The sequence below is a fragment of the Rhodnius prolixus genome, unplaced genomic scaffold (genome assembly GCF_049639745.1).
Source record: "Rhodnius prolixus isolate KJV_2025 unplaced genomic scaffold, Rpr scaffold_6, whole genome shotgun sequence".
Lineage (NCBI taxonomy): Eukaryota > Metazoa > Arthropoda > Insecta > Hemiptera > Reduviidae > Rhodnius > Rhodnius prolixus.
The window spans coordinates 15997602-16012966 of NW_027411634.1; the positions used below are offsets into that span (position 1 = coordinate 15997602).

Consider the following 15365-nt stretch of genomic DNA (forward strand, 5'->3'; position numbering starts at 1 on the left):
TCCTTTTTAACAGTTTGTGCTATAGATAAATACAGAAAATTACATTCAGTATAAAAAGGGAAAATATTTTTCCTAAATATGTAGTAATAATAAGTTTCTAAAAGCGCCAACAAAGCAAATGGATAATACAAAGCAAATAACTAACCTCTTTGTAACTTGAAATACAAATATTGGCATTGTTTTATAATGGTTCTTGATTTTCATATCAAAAGCAGTATTTTTTTATATTTTTTATTTTCTGTTTTATTTTTATTATTAAACTTTTAGATCTCTTCATAAATAAAGAATATTTCTATTATTTATGAAATTAGAGATGCAGATTGTTTAAAGTAATGCTAGAGCTTTATATATTAACATCCCTCTGATCATGTAGGCATTGATCACATTACACTTTAGCAGAATAAGGTATTGCAATCTTCTAGGTTCTTTAATTCGCAAAATAGTAACTTAAAAAAAAGGAAAATCACCGCAATTTAATAAGGTATTGGTCAAAAATACTTTCAACCGAAAAACCATGAAAAACTACTCGACTGAATTTTAGTTTTCCAAATTTTTGAAAATTCACTTTGGAAAAAAAAACAAAACGTTCTAACGATTGTCTTCAAAAATTTAGAAATTGGATGACATTTTATTGATTAGTTTTGTTCAGTATTTTGAGATTTTAACCCAAAAAAAAGAGAGACGACTCCTTTTTAATTTTTAAACTTCATTTAATGATTACCAAAACACAACAATTATCGATATAAACATTTTTTTTGCCGGGGCAAATTTGGATCAAGGTGCTTTTGAAAGAGAATGGGGGAGAGAAAATGGATGGGTAATTCCCTCTAAAAGCCATTTTCTGTAATGTACGTTCCTCTTCTTAGGTATTGCTTTAGAGAGTTAAAGGTATTGTTAAATTCTAGTTCAAAGAAAATACCTTAATCGGCAAATACCTCTCTTCAATCAATAAATTGTTTACTTTCATGAAAATAGCCTCAAATCATTTCAGTAAACTTCGAATTAACATTCCAAACACATAAATTTATAACTTCGAATAATAATAGCGTTTATTTAATTGCAAAGATGTGCAATTTTTGATTGCAGGCTGCTTGAAAATTTTCGCCTTCATTTAATTCGGGCTATGCTGTTAAATAACTTGGAATTGAATCATTTGTCACTGCTGCGTACCGAAATTCTACCGTTATTTGTAAAATTTGTAAATAACATCAATTTTGATAAATTGTAAATTAAGTCAATCGACCCAAAAGTGAATTAACATTTTCATTTTATTAATTTTACAAATTTAATTACCTAATTAATTTAATTATATTAATTTCAATTCCATTTCGGTTACTCTGTAATTGTTTCAAGGTTCTACATATTTTTGCATTATTTCAATTTAATTTAGCTACTTTTATCATTTGATTATTTTAAGTGCAGTTTTCTAATTTCTTTTCTCTATTTTGATTATTATGATTTTAATATTCTTTATTTTATTATTAAAACTGTCCGGTAGGACAGTTGTATAAGGGTTGATCGTCAAAAAGTGCACGAAAAAGCGTAACGTTGAAAAAACACCCAACATTGACAATTTTTTTCTCTTTTTCTATAAAAGATAAAATTCCCAAATTTTCTTTAAATCTTACTCCAAACCCTCCTTTATAACTGTAATTTTTTTGCAACCACCCAGATCTAATAGGTTTCGAGAAAAAAGTTGCCGAAAATGAGCAAAAACGGCTTTTTCAAAAAATGTTCTTGTTCTTGTTCTTATTGTTGTTGTTGTTGTTGTTCTTCTTCTTCTTCTTGTTACCTTTTTTGTAAACAACGTAGCGCCTAAACGCGAGAACCGATTTTCATGAATGAGGTGTCATTCGATTCGGAATTTTATGTAGATGTGCCTTTTGGGGGTCTTGACGCTGCACATCGAATAGAAGAGGAGTTAGCCCCCTATATGTAAGGCCTCCTCCAAAATTATTATTACTAATTACTCTGTAAATCTTGGCCCGATTTTGATAAAATTTGGTAGGATGATAGGGATAGGGCTCCCCTACGTAACATTAAAGCGGCGATCAGCTCTTACACTTGTTAATTGGAAGTATAGCAATCGTTGCAAATTCTCGACACGTGAACCGATTTTCATGAATGAAGGGTCATTCGAATCGAAATTTTGTACAGATTTGCTCTTTAAAAGTCTCGACGCCGTGCCTCATAAGGAGGGGAGTTTGCCCCACCCAAATAAGGCTCTTTCTAAAACTATTATTACCAATATTTCTGTAACGCTTAGTCCGATTTTGATAAAATTCAGCTCGAATAAGTGGTTAAAGCTCCTCTACGTTGCTGATGCTCTTGCACCTACTAAGAGGAAGTACTGCAATCATTTAAATTATCAATGAGTGAACCGATTTAAATCAATGAATTGTCGTTCGATTAAAAGATCTTTGCCTCTTTGCCTTTTAGGAAGAAGTACTGCAATCGTAGTTTATTTTTCTTACTCCTCTTAAAAGGAAGTACTGAAATCGCAGTTTAATTTTGCTATTACGTACAAATACCTTCCTATGTTATTCAAAACGCTTTTTCAAAAAAATTGTTATTGAGGATGGTTTGGGGGAACGCAACTAATCATTCTTTAAAAAGATCTCTCCAGTGGTAGTTACGGTTCCGACTTAACACCTTATCAGATTATAATGATAGAATTGTTTATTCCAAATTTTAAAAAAATCTGTAAAGAAGATATGTAACTTTGTAAAATAAACAAAAAGGAAAATCTATCCAAAAGGTACACAAATCTCCTTAACAAAAACTTACAGTTTAAAATACTTATAGTAAAATACTGGAATAATTAGCTGTCCTAAAAATATGCATATCTTATTTACTTTATATTACATATATATAACATTGTGAGAAGAACAGCTACATTGAGAGTGTGATTGAAGAAAACTATATTATTTGCGATAAAGCCAGATAACTATTACCTATTATTATAAACGTTTGACTACTACATAAAATAACAATTACTTTAATCGAAGAATGAACTTAAACCGACGATTTTTATTTAAAAATAAAAATAAATAAATAAATAAAATAAACAAAATCATTGATGTAAGTTTTTTATAAAAAAAAGTTTTGAATTTTTTAGCCTCATAATTTTTTTATATTTTTTATAACGTTTTTCTTTTTAACCTGTAATTAACAGTTTGATTATTATAAATAACTAGATATTACAGTCAATCTACAGTGCTACTTAAACATATATTTTGTAGACGAAAATGGCCAGCATAAGGGTCTGTGATATCTAATGAATTCTAAAAAATAACTTATTAATGAAAATTAATGCAGTAGAATTACTTGACTATTAATGAAGTATTAATGAAATGTTGGGTACTCGCTGATTTGTGTACCTTTTGGCGTTTAATCAACCCTTATACTTAACATTTTAAACTGTAAGTTTTTGTTAAGGTTTTATTATATCATTTAATTTAATATTATTATTTTCTTAGTATTGTCAACTATTACTATTCTACTATAAATTATTATTTGATTATTGATATTAAATGTTGTATACCAGCATGTATTATACATTGTATGGAGCATGCAGAAATAAAAGTTTCAAAAAAAAAGATGTGCAGCATAACAATAGAAACTTGAAGTGATGACATCAATTCGTCAGAGTGAGTTGTCTTATAACGGAATTCAAATTTATCTTTTAAGCAATCAAATAGCAAAAAATGAAAATAATTACGCATTATTTTAGGTTTAATTGGAAGCTTAAATAATGTTTTCAATTATTATTCATTAGCCAATCGCAGAATGAAAATTTATAACTCGAGATAAAGTTACAATTCTGTTGATACCAGATCATGTAGGCAATGAATTTGCCGATTCCACGGCAAAACAAGCGGCTCAAAATAGACCAAATAATGGTCACATCACAGTAAGGATAGAGGATCAAATAAATGTACTAAAAAATAAAATAACTAAAAGGTGGGCAAGCGAGTGGAATCGCAAGGATACCTAAGCGATTAAGACTTATTACTAAACGTAAACTTATTAGATAATGAGACGATCTCTTGAAAAGAAAAACAATAATATTTACCAGGAATGCAATATGATATACAAGGAACACCAACTCGTCGTATACGAGGTGTGGCTATTAAATGACGAGACTGATGCTGCTACAGAAGAACTATGCATGCGCCAAATTCTAACGACCAACAGCTGTGCAGCGTCTCATGTGTTTGTAGAGAAATCTGTCTGACCGGAACCGTCGTTTGTGTAAGAGGTGTAAGTTGCCGAAAACATGGTACTACACATGTAGTACAGCAACGAATTGTCGTGAAATTTCACATGGAATTGGGTAAAACCGCTACTGAAACTTATCTTTTATTAAAAGAAGTTTATGGCGATGAATGTTTATCACGTGCGCGCGTTTTTGAGTGGTTCAAGTGTTTCCAAGATGGCTGAGAAGACGACGGAGATGTAGGACCGCCCAGGTCGCCCTTTCACGTCCAAAACGGATGAAAAATATCGATTATAATTAATCAACATTACTACCGTGAGATGCTTGCTCAACTCCGTGAAAGAGTAAGGCAAAAAAACCGACCCGATTTGTGGAAAAACAAGTCACGGGGTTCTCCATCAAGACAACGCGCCGGCTTACACTGCATTGTCTGTCGCAAGACGTTTCTAGCCAAGTACAACATCCCAGTTTTAGGCCATATTCGCCTGACCTGGGGCTCCATGTGACTTTTATCTGTTCCCCCAAAGTCAAATCTGCATTAGAAGGAACACGATTTCAGTCCGTTGAAGTTGTGAAAGAAAAAGCGGCACGCGTCATGCAGGAGCTCACAGAAAAAGACTTCCAGCACTGTTTCGAACAATTAACTAAATATGTATAAATTTAAAATAAAATGTTTTACAGCAATAGTCTCGTTATTTAATAGCCACACCTCGTATAATTTAAAATGGAAGCTATTAACAGGATTTCGCTTTGAGAATTAAGTTCATTGATTTCTAATAGTATAAAGAAAATGGCAACATTACTCGTATTTCAGTTAATTAAGAAATATCTTTTAAATAATAATTATGTATGGTGCAGCCATTCAGCTGCAAACTTTTCCTCTTTGTATTATTCTATATTTGAGTAACCAATTTATTATATTTTTGCAATTAACCTTTAAAAGAGAAGTTTTATAAGAGAAGAAATAGCCACACCTCGTATATGTTACTAACGAAGCGGAAACCGTTTTGTCCAATTTGCAATTTATCCGTACTGAAAGTCCAGCGCAAGTAACAAAATTGTTTTCAGTTAAGGTTATATCATCGAGATGGCTAAAATCATAATTGAAAAAAAAGAGAATGTTAATTTCAATTTACGTTCATTCAGTGACTTTGGAAACTACAAAAAGAAAAGGGATTGAATAAATATTCCAACGGAAGCAAAGCTTAGTCGCCAGTTTTTTAATTTGATTTTTTATTAAATTAATGAAAATATATTCAGTCAAAAATGCTGATGATATTCAAAAAGTGTTTTATACCTTGGTGTTAATTAAATTATAGGATTTTTTGTTTTCTTTTCTTTTCACTATTAATTTCAATTTTCGGTTTTTTAACTAAAGAGAAGTCAGGAATATTTTTGGCAGAACCCCAACCATTAAAGTGAGTCCAAAAATGGATACGTTCTGAAAGTAGAACACAGAAAGACCAACATTAATACGCAGGACTTATCGGTGGAAATGGTGGACAGAGAATTTAAAGGAAGACCTGGTAGATGAGCTTTGTCCTTAGTCATTGGCATAAAACTTCGTGGAATACAAAACACATAAACTCTTAACAAATAAAGATGAAAATTCAATGAATTTGTTTCGATCAAAAACTTTTCCACTTTCTTCTCCTACTTATTCGTATCCTTGTACCCAAAAGTGGGTTCATCCAGCCGAAAATGTAGAGGATTTATAAGCAGCCTTATCATTCTTCTCTATTCTTGGACAAAACTTTCTTTGCATTCTCAGGATTGTCTTTCAGGTTATTCTTCTTCTTTCATTCGGTCTTCTGCCCAAAAGCCGTGCCTCAAAAGCTCTGGCTTCAATTATTCAGTTCACATTTCCAAACCTGTCTAAGCTGTTCTTTTTCCATGACTGTACATTTATGCTCGTCCTTAAGGTGGAATTCCTAATACTGTCGCTTTTCTACTCTTCTTGACAAAAAAGCATTTGAATTGTGATTTTTTGGTATTTTTCTGGTATTCATTTGTACTTCTTCAAAAACTAGGCGCCACGGTAGCCGAGCGGTTAAGAGGTAAGACCTGTAAAGCTAATATGTATTGTGGTACTAGGTTCGATTCCCCGGTATTAGGTCTTGCATTTTATTTAATGGTTAATAAAAGGAATTTACAGTAAAGTATGTTTGCTAGTCGCCTCCGTCCACGACACCTAATTGGTAGTTGGACGTAAAGCCCCGCCTGAAAAAATAGGCGATTACTTTACTTACTACTTTTGTTTTTTATTTTTATGATTTAAGACGCGTCAACATCTAAGGTTATAGGCGCCCGGAGCTTTTTTCAGGGCCTCCGTACAGTGTTCTCTCGTTACAGACAACACTGTCCATCACCGGACAGTGAGCTGTAAGAAGCTTCTAGGAAGAGAAAATCTAAGGGTCATCTGCTGGATTCGAACCTGGGACCTCCGCGTGGGAGTCCAGTATGTTAACCTCATAGCTAATCCCTTCCCTTACTACTTTTGTGTGTTTTTTAAAAAAAAAATAAATAACCTGAGCATCCTTACATCAAAAGGATAACCCACCGGTAACTGCCACTTTCATTTGCTTTGAAGACTTTTTTCGAATGAACCCTGTTCATTAAATCGTACAAACTTCCCTATTGAAGGTATCCTTCAATATTTAGTTCTTCGTTTATTTTATAGCACTGAGCAAAACCCAAAAAATATTTAAAAACTGGATCCCCTTATTTAATGAGCAATCTTTTTGACTAAGATATTGATCCGATGTTAGGCCAATCAGGGCATTAGGATACACTTGTTCCTTGATACACTTAGGTGGAAAAAATATCAGCTAACCGCCATTTTAGGAGATCAATTTTACAGTTTTAGAGATTTTGAACAAATTGGCTAATTGGAACTGCCACTTATTGAGTTAATTATTGTAGTTTTTAGCGATTTTCCAAACATAAAATTCCTCTAAGATTTTAGATACTTTAGGTACCTCTGTACGAGTATATGGCCAGCACCTGATAAAACTCCAATAATAACCCTTAAAACTACTAGGGTAGCGTTTCCCAATCTGTGGTACGCGAGTTGCTGGTACGCGAAAAATAATTAATAATGGCGGAAATAAACAAATTTAAAAAAATTAAGCATAAATGTATCATAGAAACGTTTTTTCCTATAATTCATAAAAATTATTTTAATTAATAATATTATATAGTAAAGTTGATCTGTCTCACGATATACGAGAAAATATAATAGCACATTTAATAGGATTAAAATTGTCTTTCACGGAGTATTTTCCAAAACCCGAAAACACAAATGATAATTGGATTTCTATCCCCCACTATAAAGAAAAGCTACATCATCATTGATAAAAAGATAAAGAAAATTTAATAGAATTATCATGTGACAGAACCTAAATGATAACTATGTAAAAATCTGCTTAAAGAGACTGGATTGTAATGGGCAAGCTCTGTCCAAGCAACATTAAATTTAATTGGTACTTACAGGTAGTTGAATGCTTAAAAGAAATTAATTTAGAAGATTTGGGCACAAATACAATAATCCTAAAGAAGAACTCTGTAAATTAATTAATAATTTTGAAGAGAAAAATATGTACGTAATTTTTAATTATTTAAAAAAAGTTTTAAAACCAAGATCTTATATTTTTTCTAAGTTTATAATAAAATAACACACTCGTAATAACAAAGTTCGCAGAATACAATCATTTTTACCAAGTGGTACGCGTGCCACAAAAAGGTTGGGAAACGCTGTACTAGGGTAGTACCTGTACATCAATACTCAATATCCTAAGAATTTTTATCAACAAATTATGGTTAGTAACAATTCTCCTTTTTTAAAAACATTGCAAAAAGTTACGCTAAATAAATTCACCCAAATTAACTAAAAGAGGAAATTTCACCGGTTGGTCGAACTCCAGAAACTTAACCCTTTTCCAAGGACTTTAGTAGGGTCAAAAAGCTAGCCAAGGGAAATGGGTTAAGATAGATCCGTTTCCTGTTCGTGTGATCCACCGGATATTATAAGGGAATGCTGGGTTCCCTACCTTTACCAAGCAAACCTTTAATAGTATTCCATTACCTTTTCTATATCTGCTCAACCCAAAGGTAGAACTTTATTCCTCTAAACGCATACTTGCTAAAGTAAGTTCATCTTTTCTAAGTTGAATTATTGTTAATAATTTAGAGAAAAATAACAGACAACCAGAAAAGTTATAAATTAATAACAAACATAATGTATTTAGGAGAATCGAAACATAATTTCATATAATTTTAATTCAGATTCTTGTAGAAATTACTAATTACTAATCATTAAAATTGTTTAGTAACAGTGCTTAATGTATTATCAAAAATGAGATTTATTGTTAATTATATTATTTATTTACTTACTAATAATGTATTGAATGTATGTAATATACCATCTCATGAACCACATTTTAAACACTTTTACAATAATACATTCCCCCATTTTGAATTTATGGCGGAACTACACGTAAAAGTGCCATCAGATGGTACTGACGACAATGCGGCACAACCTGAATGTTAGGTTACAGTCTGGGAAGGTTTAGCGTCACTTTAGAGTGTTTACATTACATAGAGTGTTTTCATAGTGTTTAACGACGGTGAAATATAAACTAGTAATTTAATTATTCTTTACAGGTATTTTATTGTTTTAATTATTTATGTATGTATATATTTTAAAATTAAAATTTGAATAAAATGAAGAAGTTGGATTGGTAGGATTTTACTAATACTATAGAAGGTCACGTAAATATTCTTGAGGAAAAGAGTTCAATATTAATAAAGACGTTTGATAATAAAAATAAAAGAAAATAAAAACTTTAAACTTTCATTTAGCGGAAAAATTTTGCCCCATTTTTGAAGCCCAGAAACAGTGTTCAGGTTACGTATAAAAATCCCTAGAGTAAACAGTGGAGATTTCTCTTACTTTTCATATGTCTCTTTACGATAGCGTTGGAAAAAAAACAGCTATGTATGGAAAGAAGAGCAATGCATTTTGTATTTAGGCGAGATAAGGATGAGTAGGGGTGGAAAATCTAGCGGCTTGTGGGATGGGAAATGGGTAGAAGAAGTAGCGGCTGGCGTGGTCTCATCTCCATGCTATAACATATCCCTTCGTCTTTCCAGCCCTTAACTACAAAACCAACCTCAGCAGTACTGTAGCAGACATGCAAAGGGCTAAAGGGTGTTCTCAACATTCACCCCCTCTTGTACACCCGAAGAATAACTCTCATATTCTGGCTGAAATGGATTTCGGTTCAGCCATATTTGTTATTCAGGTGAAAAGACATATTTGTATACATAATAAGGATCCACAATCTTCAATAATATCAACAAAGTTTGTTCTAAAGATTTAGGCTGTAAAATTTCAACTGAATATCACAAAATTATTTAGTAACTCAATTAATATTTAGCAACACAAAATTGTAATTTACTTAAGCAAATATTTATTTATTTTAAAACTGGTTTATGCAATAAGTTTTGCAAAGAAAGGAAATATACCTATGAGATAATTATAAATAAACAATAATAAAAAGGAACTAAAAATAAAACCAACACATGTAAAGCTAAACTTGTTTTAATTTTATAATTACTCAATTCATAATAAACAACAATAGTTATTAGGGAAGGGATTAGCTATGAGGTTAGCATACTGGACTCCCACGCGGAGGTCCCGGCGGGTTCGAATCCAGCAGCTGACCCTTAGATTTTCTCTTCCTAGGAGCTTCTTACAGCTCACTGTCCGGTGATGGACAGTGTTGTCTGTAACGAGAGAACACTGTCCGGAGGCCGGCAGTGCACTGGAAAAAGCTCCGGGCGCTAATAACCTCAGCTGTTGATGCGCCAAAAAAATAAAAAAAAATAAAGAAATTTATTTAACAAGTGTGGAAAGTAGTACTTTTCCTCACGCGAGGCAGGGTTTGCACGCACGAGCGAGCGAAGCGATGCGAGTGCAAGTGCAAATTGCCGAGTGAGGAAAATACTTTACACTAGAGTTAAATATTATATTTTTTCTGCAACCATTTATTAACTAATAAAATTAAAAATTTCATTTTTACAGTCTACAAAAAGTAATTTATTTATTATAAACATTTATTGTTATATTACAATTATTTACATTACTTACGTATTTACATTACTTATTACATTTTCTGCTGTTTCTTTTATTGATGGAGGAGTGTTTTCTAAACAGGCATCACTAGAATCCATTTTAAATTTCTATAAGGTAACACTATAACCTTTTTAACTGTTATAATTAAAAATATCTAATTATTTATTAAAGTATTATTTTTATTTCTATATTCCTTTCAATTTTTATTTTATTTTTTAATATTCGTTTTTTAATTATTTAAATAAAATAAATTTAAATAAGCTTATTAGAGTTTTACAGAAAATATTTATGTTAATAACAAAACTTCTTATATCAAGGAAGCACAATAAAGTTTTTCCACTCACTTGTGCGGAAAGTGACACTAATGGGAATTTCCCCCCACTAGCGTGGGAAGTTGGGCATTACACAGCTGATTTTAATTGAGTAATGAGAACTTCCCTACATGGTTGCAGAAAAAATTAATTTTTGAATTTATTCATTTTAATTAGATTGTGATATTTTTATGACTCATTACAATTTGGCTTGAAGTTTATTCAAAATAAAATAATGTTAATTTTAATTTTAAGCTCTGAACTGTAAATCGAAAGAATCGATTTTTCACTTATTCGGAATGGGGTTTGAATAGGCTTACGCAAGGTTATACAGGGTGACCAGAGATATGCTCCACCCACTTTTTTTTTTAAACGGCGGGAAATTTCGAAAAAATAAAAAAGACGTATTTAATCATTTTTAGTCTAGTTTATTTTCAGTGTTGGCCCATTTTTTTAAACCTCTGTATCTCGAGATACAGCATCCAACTTTTTTTTTTCAAATGGAACGTTATATTTTTTGTTGCATATTTTTATACTATTTGAGCTCCTGAAAAAAAACAAAAAAAATTTTTTTTGAAATCAGTTAGGTTTTCCAAAAGTTATGGTAATTTAAAATATGAAAAACAAATTTCAGTTTACTGTCAAAATTACGTTATTTTTTTTAAAGAATCTGTTCAAACTGGACACAATCAACGGATAGGCAAGCCAAAACTCTGGACTCCCAAGCTTTGCTTGTAGCAGCACTTACAGTGGCAAAGTCGAGATCTAGGCAGGCTAGAGTTACTAGACGTTTGGTGTGGAGTTTTAGGAAATCAACTAATCGGCCCATACTTCTACAGAGAGAACTTAACTGGTGAGAGGTATCTAACTTTTTTTGAAGAGACTTTTTGCCAGTTCTGCTTGAAGATGTTCCTCTGCAACGTCGACTAGATAAGTGTTTTCAACAAGATGGTTGCCCGGCACACAATGCGAGAATTGTTCGAGGTAACCTGGACAGAAATTTCCATGAAAAGTGCTTATGGACTCATTGTCCCATCCAATGGCCACCTCGATCTCTGGACTTAACCCAAATGGACTATTTTTTGAGGGGATATCTAATAAATAAAGTGTACAGTAACCTTAATCCCGTGGCTTCAGTCGACTAACTCTAGCCTGCCTAGATCTTGGACTTCGTCACCATAAGTGCTGCTACAAGCAGAGCGTTGGAGTCCAGAGTTTTGGCTTGCCTATCCGTTGGTTGTGCCCAGTTTGAACAGATTCTTTAAAAAAAAATGACGTAATTTTGACAGTAAACTGAAATTTGTTTTCTATATTTTAAATTACCATAACTTTTGAAAAACCTAACCGATTTCAAAAATGATTTTTTTGTTTTTTTTAGGAGCTCAAATACTATAAAAATATGCAACAAAAAATATAACGTTCCATTTGAAAAACAGAAATTGGTCGCTGTATCTCGAGATACAGGGGTTTAAAAAAATGGGTCAATCACTGAAAATAAACTAGACTAAAAATGATTAAATACGTGTTTTTTATTTTTTCGAAATTTCCCGCTGTTTAAAAAAAAAGTGGGTGGAGCATATAACTCTGGTCACCCTGTATAAGGTTATATTGTGGTGTAACGTACGGTTAATAAATTTGTCTAGTGCTAGTCAGAATTAAGTATAAACTCAAATGTTCGGTGTTTGAAAAATATTTTTTAGAATAGAACCTTGACAATAAATAGTAGTTAGATAAAATAAAGTTGTGTAAGTGAGCACATCTAGATTTTTCAATTGAAAGCTATTTCAAATGAAAATCTGTTTGCAAACAGCCAGTCAGGAAATGGAACGTTGGGAACTCTACATGCATACATTGTTGCGATAACTTGATAGGGAAGCCCAAAGTGAAACAAATTCTGCTTCATCACTTAACTGACCCATCAAGCTTGGCCCAGTTATTGTCACTTGTTAAAACAATTTTAGAATACAGATTTTGCGGATTGAATTCTAAATTGGGCCACAACATAACATATTTATTTAATCCCAGCTAACAGATACTGAAAAAAAAGAAACTCTGCAACTGAATTGAAACCAAATATCAACATTTTTTTTTTAATGTGAATTTAACAAAGAGAAAGTGAAAAAACAAAGAGATTACTTTATATAGCGCGAGTATACTCGTATAGCTGGAGTGTTTGCATTTTTCTTTCTTTAAAAACAAAAAAAAACCTGAAAGTTATTATATTTAAGAGGGTCGTTTGAAAAGTCCGTGCAAAAATAAAAACTACTTAATTTTTTGGGGTAAACCTTTTTTATTTTTCAACATAGTCTCCTTTTAGGCTTATACACTTCGTCCAACGCTGCTCTAGTTTGTTGATCCCTTCCGAATAATAGGATTTGTCCAAGTCTGAAAAATAGCCATTCGTTTCTGCAATCACCTCCTCGTTTGAATAAAATCTTTTTCCCGCCAGCCATTTCTTCATATTGGGGAACAAATAGTAGTCCGAGGGAGCCAAGTCTGGAGAATGTGAAACGAGTTGGAACCCTATTTCCATTAATTTTGCGACCACAACTGCTGAGGTGTGAGCTGGTGCGTTGTCGTGATGGAAAAGGACTTTTTTGTGGGCCAATCGTGGGCGTTTTTCTTGCAGCTCGGTTTTCAAACGGTCCAATAACGATGAATAATATGCACCTGTAATAGTTTTACCCTTTTCCAGATAGTCGATGAGGATTATTCCTTGCGAATCCCAAAAGACAGTCGCCATAATCTTTCCGTGCCGAAGGAACGGTCTTCGCCTTTTTTGGCGCAGATTCCCCCTTGGTAACCTATTATTTAGATTGTTCTTTGGTCTCAGGAGTGTAGTGATGTATCCATGTTTCATTCACAGTGACGAAACGACGCTTAAAGTCCTGCGGATTCTTCTGGAACAGCTGCAAACCGTCCTTGCAACACTTCACACGATTTCGTTTTTGGTCAAGCGTGAGCAATCGCGGCACCCATCTTGCGGATAGCTTTGTCATGTCCAAATGTTGATGCAAAATATCATGTACCCGTTCATTCGAGATGCCCACAGCACTAGCAATCTCACGCACCTTCACTCTTCTGTCATCCATCACCATATCATGGATTTTATCAATGATTTCTGGAGTAGTAACCTCAACAGGGCGTCCAGAACGTTCAGCGTCACTTGTGCCCATATGGCCACTCCGAAAATTTTGAAACCACTTATAAACTGTTCTAATCGAAGGTGCAGAGTCACCATAATGTTTATCAAGCTTCTCTTTAGTCTCCTGAGGCGTTTTGCCTTTCATAAAGTAGTGTTTAATCAACACACGAAATTCTTTTTCGTCCATTTTTTGAAAATCACTCGACTTTCTCGATCCAAACGAATGCCAAACACAAAGAAATAGACCGATCTGGCTGAAACTTGGTGTGTGTTCTTCCAAGAGATGCTACTAACTAAACATAACCTCGATACGCGCCAGTAGTGCTATCTCTCTGACTTTGCACGGATTTTTCAAACGACCCTCGTACATAGTGTATGCCAAATTGGTGAGTACTTTTAAGCAACTTTATCTGACTATAATTCTCAAGTTGTCTCAGTGACCAGATTTTGCCTGGCAAATAGCAAGACCACGCCCTGCTACAATTAAATATACCCCCAAAACTAGTACGCTTAATTAAGATGACAATGAAAGACACTGTGTGCGCAGTGCGTATTAAAGGTAAAGGGTGTCTTTCATCGGAATTTAACAGCACTAAAGGTCTAAGGCAAGGAGATGCTCTATCCTGCCTACTGTTTAATCTTATTTTGGAATATGTAATGCGTGAGGCAGAAATCCCGCTGTCCGGTAGTATATTCCACAAGTCTGTTCAGGTTTTAGCCTACGCAGATGACGTGGACATAATTGGAAGATCCTTCCAAGATATGGAAAGGGCCTTCCTTAATCTGGTTAGAGTGATTGGAAAAGTGGGACTACAAATAAATGCTGACAAGACCAAATATCTAAGAGCTGAAGGACCTGCAGATCATCCCGCGCACGTAACACTTGGCAATTATATGATTGAACAAGTTGATTCATTCATATACCTCGGAACCTTAATCTCTAGGGATAACGATGTATCCCTAGAAATAAAAAGAAGGAGTATGTTGGCCAATAGGAGCTATTATGGATTGAATAAGCATATGAGAAGCAACTTAATATCAAAAAATACAAAAGTGCTTCTCTATAAGACCCTGATCCGTCCTGTGTTAACATATGGCTCCGAAGCTTGGGTGATTTCAAAAAAAGATGGGGAGATGCTGCAAGTTTTCGAGAGAAAAGTTCTTCGACGAATTTTTGGCCCTATTAAAGAGGGCGCGATTTGGAGAAGAAGGAAGAATCGGGAACTGCAGCATCTATTCCAGGAAGCAGACATCGAAAAGGTAATCAGGCTTGGCAGGCTCAGATGGGCAGGCCATGTGGCAAGGATGTCTGATTTGGAAACACCCAAACGGCTTCTGCAAGAAGAAGTACATAGGATCAGGAGAGTGGGCAGGCCCAAATTGTGATGGAATGATGGGGTATGCGTGGATGCCAGAGACCTGCTTGGAGTGAGGAATTGGAAGGTTGCTGCAATGGATAGGAGTGACTGGCGGAAGCGGATTGAGGAGGCCAAGGCTCAGTAATGGGCTGTAGCGCCAGTAGTAGTAGTAGTAGAACGGACGGACGGACCATGC

General features: G+C 33.7%; 1 protein-coding gene across 7 annotated transcripts in view; it reads right to left on the minus strand.

The window, feature by feature from the left end:
• The window catches only part of LOC141460164 (trace amine-associated receptor 8c), a 471099-nt gene that overhangs the window by 215302 nt on the left and 240432 nt on the right, over positions 1 to 15365 (minus strand). The window contains exon 1 of one of the 7 annotated variants that reach the window (XM_074139891.1): positions 8612 to 8687. The exons of the other annotated variants lie outside the window; for them this stretch is intronic. The gene's annotated coding sequence lies outside the window, so the exon portion shown is untranslated. Of the gene's footprint in view, positions 1 to 8611; positions 8688 to 15365 lie in introns of those variants that run through there. 7 annotated transcript variants of the gene reach the window in all.